Source organism: Lepisma saccharinum, chromosome 1 (assembly GCF_977018435.1).
Source record: "Lepisma saccharinum chromosome 1, izLepSacc3.1, whole genome shotgun sequence".
NCBI lineage: Eukaryota > Metazoa > Arthropoda > Insecta > Zygentoma > Lepismatidae > Lepisma > Lepisma saccharinum.
In genome coordinates, this window is record NC_139229.1 from 75,053,704 (window position 1) to 75,057,476 (window position 3,773).

A 3,773-nucleotide genomic window follows, 5' to 3' on the forward strand; every position below is an offset into this window, starting at 1 on the left:
AAGTGAATAATATTGAAAACCACAAAGCAATGAAGTGGTGAAAGGTTTGTAGATTTGAGAAAAGAACTTTAGGATATTTTGCCAAATATGCGGGAAATAATTTGAAACACAACAAACATCTCGCCATATTAAATTTTATATCGCTGGCCTTTGATATGTATACTTCTGTATGGTCTCATGTGGAGAAATGAATAAGAGTCCAATACCATATTAAGTGTTGTATTTACGCTTTTCTCATTACACAGAGTGGACTATATTTGAAAAATCGATCACTTTACACCTCGACAAATAGCGGCGGCTCGTGACTCTTCAAAGATGCGTGCTAGAGGTGATGCTTTTCTGGCTTGCATTTACAATGACCTCCACCAAGACACTAGCGTACACGGTTCTTTATTTCCCCGGAAGGTGCTCGAATTGCAAAAGTGGATATCAATCGCTACTTTCCAGGTGGGGGCGGGATAAACTATAAAATATATTACAATTACTGTTTTTAACCTTATTTGTAAAAGTTGTTCAAAGACAAAAATGGTAATCGGATGTCATTTTAATGTGAGTTTGCATATTTCCCTTGTTTCATACATATGACTTCCATTTGATTTTTTTTATTTTCTCAAAATTTCGGGAGGGGCTCTAGCCCCATCAGCTCCACCTCCCCCCTGAGTACGCCAGTGCTTGGAACAACAAAGCACAAGTAATCCTACACAAACAACCTCGCACGCCACTCGGCTAACACAACGAACCGCGCAAAAAGTCTTCAAGTCTGAAGCCGTTTAGAACAGCGACGTGCATTTCCTCCTATACGGTATTCCAGGAATCTGTGGAGAAACGCCGCGCATGACGGTAGAGAAGGGGAGAGAGCTAGTGGGCGGAGAGAGGTATTGCGTGGTTCTGCAAACGGTTTGTAGCTGCACTCACTTCCCCTCTCACTGGTCGACCCCTCACAAAACCCCACTTTCTTGTTTTCGCTCTCTCGCTCGAGAGATTCCCGATTTTTTCACTTCACTTTTTCTGCCACTTTTGACTAATCGTAGATGAGGATGAGCGATGATATGATGAAACGTATAAAGGTACAGTCACAAAGAAAGCCCAAGCCCATCGGGATTTGAACTCGGGACCGCTGCTGTCGTAGAGCTCTGTGGTAACTCCACTCAGATATTCCAGGAGGCCAGAATTCGATGGACGATAGTTTCATAGTTAGTCTTTACAACGTGTCACCAATATAAATTACGGTACTGTCAAATCGTGTTCCAGCTCTTTTACAGCTGGCACACGACACATTACAAACATTGCAAAAATGTACACTAATAACTCACGGAACGAGCGGACATTAAAAGATGTCGTTCTTACAGAGACGATATGGTTGACGCCAACTTTCTCGTATCCTGAGATAGTGAGCATTCGTGTGCAGCAATGTAGCAGACCATCTTCCTGAACCAAGACCCTATACATCTCCCGCACGAACCTACTGTCGGATTAAAAATTATAGATACTCGAGTTTGGACTTCAATTAAGAATTAACCAGTGGACATACATAAAAACGAGTTTCATCAAAATTTAGCTTATTCAATTCTGGGTATTAATTGCAACGCAAGCACCGACTCGCAATGATAGCCCGCAGTATCTACGGTTCAACGGACATTGCTGTGTACCGTACGTTGCCTTGTTCCAAGAACAGCTTTACTCCGCTGAATAAATATCTGAATAAAATCGGTTTCGCAATGTGAATTGACAACAATAATAGATTCTAATAACAGATACAATGAGTTTCAAAACAAGACCAATGTTGTATTTGTGGGACTACCAAACCGAAGAAAACGTTGTTTCACAAATTGATGATGAGTTTTTGACAAATTATAAATATCTGAAAATCAAGATTTGTGTTTAAAACCTATGTACCTGCACCATACGAAAATTTTATCACGATCGAACAACCCATTTTTGATTTATAGAATTTAAAAAAAAGAGCGATTGTTTGCAAAATTAAAAAAAACAGCCTTTTTGGTTCTCACGAAGATGAAAAATATATTGAATACCCGAAAATAAATTGGTTATCATAGATTAACACAGAATTGAATAAGCTAAATTTTGATGTAATTTGGTTTTATGTATGTCTACTGGTTAATTTTTAATTGGAGTCCAAATTCGAGTATCTATAATTTCTAATCCGATAGTAGGGCATTATGAACGTACTGTACTTGTTTAGCAAAGCCTAATACATAGCGCCGCTGGGAAATTTTTGGACCTCTTAGTGTGAGAAGTTTCATTTCATTTAAGCGTGTTATTAAAATTCTTAAATCTCTGAAATTGTCGTTCTCTTTCTCTTCATTTCATTTCATTTCAGTTGAGTAAAGTATTAAGTAACCCCTACTGCCGACAGGCACCATTACATCAACAATCCAATTCAAAATGTATACTTTTGTCCCAAATTTTGGAAGTCACATTAAATAAAATCTGTACAAAATGTTTCCTATTTTTTCCCCCAGAATTTTGAAAATGGAACTAAGACTCCGCATTGACGACTCATGCTCATACAGAGCGCCCGAATCAGAACCAAACCACCTACAGGAAGTGTGCTATTCCAAATTAGGAAGCTTAATTACCTGGGCGTCGGGTAAAATATTCAATTCGGCAGACTCCAAGAAATCGTTGAAGGATTTCTTGTCACAGCTCCCGGTCACATGTCGCGAACAGCTACTGGATAAGTTATTGATTCAGGGCTTATATGCAAATTCTGCCATCAGCTTGTTCACAGTAGAGGTGTTGCTGTCCGAAGGAGTAAGGAAACTAGTAGCAAGATCCGCATTTGAGGAAGAACATTTTGATGACCTGTTGGGACTTGTCTCTACTGAAGCAAGGAGTATACGCACTCTTGTGTTGCCGATGATCCAGGGTCTACCGAGCATATTTAATTTGGAGAGTAAATATAATCATATGAGACGAACATTTGTTGCTGCACAAAATTTAGTTGTATTATCTTTATCAAATTTCTGCGATGACACCTTGCTGCAACTCATCGGAGAGCATTGCTCCTCTCTGAAAGAACTCGGCTGTTGGTTTGCTCCGATCTCCTGACTCAAAACGTAGTGCGGTTACCGCCTGGTGCTAGGTGTGAAGACCAAACGTGGGAGAGTACTTTATGGAGAATCCCAGGCATCTTCTTGCCCTTGGAGAAACTCATTCCGCCTGGAGAACCAGTGGAAAAATTTGAAAGAAAAAGAAGCCCAATTTGCAACACACTAAGATCGTTACGTCTGTATGCGTTTAGCGAGGTTGAGAATCCAGAAGTGCAACAATTTATTTCGCCGAAGACAGTTATGGCATTACTAGAGATGATCCCCAACTTAGAAGTACTGGAATTGGCAGAATTTGAGGAGTTGTGCAAAGACGATGACTTGGCAGCCGCCATAACTTCTGAGAATGGGTTCCACCTTCCGTCATTCAATCTTACATCCACGTTTCTGTATTCAGGGCAAGAAGAACTGCTCATCATGATAAACAGCATGTTCCCAAAACTCCGTAAGTTACATTGCAGCCACGATGACAGTAATGCGCTACCTCTCAGCATGTTTAATCAATTCACGCATCTTGAGGTACTCATCATCTGTTCCTCCAGTGATGCATTCTCAGATAATTTAGATATTCGTGAATTATCGCCAGAAATAAGGGAGAGATTGAGAAATGTCCATATCGTCCGATCCGCTGCTCCATCCTTGTTCACGCTATGTGGCATTCTCACCTGCCCACAGCTGGTAAGCCTCAGTCTGAGATTTGCA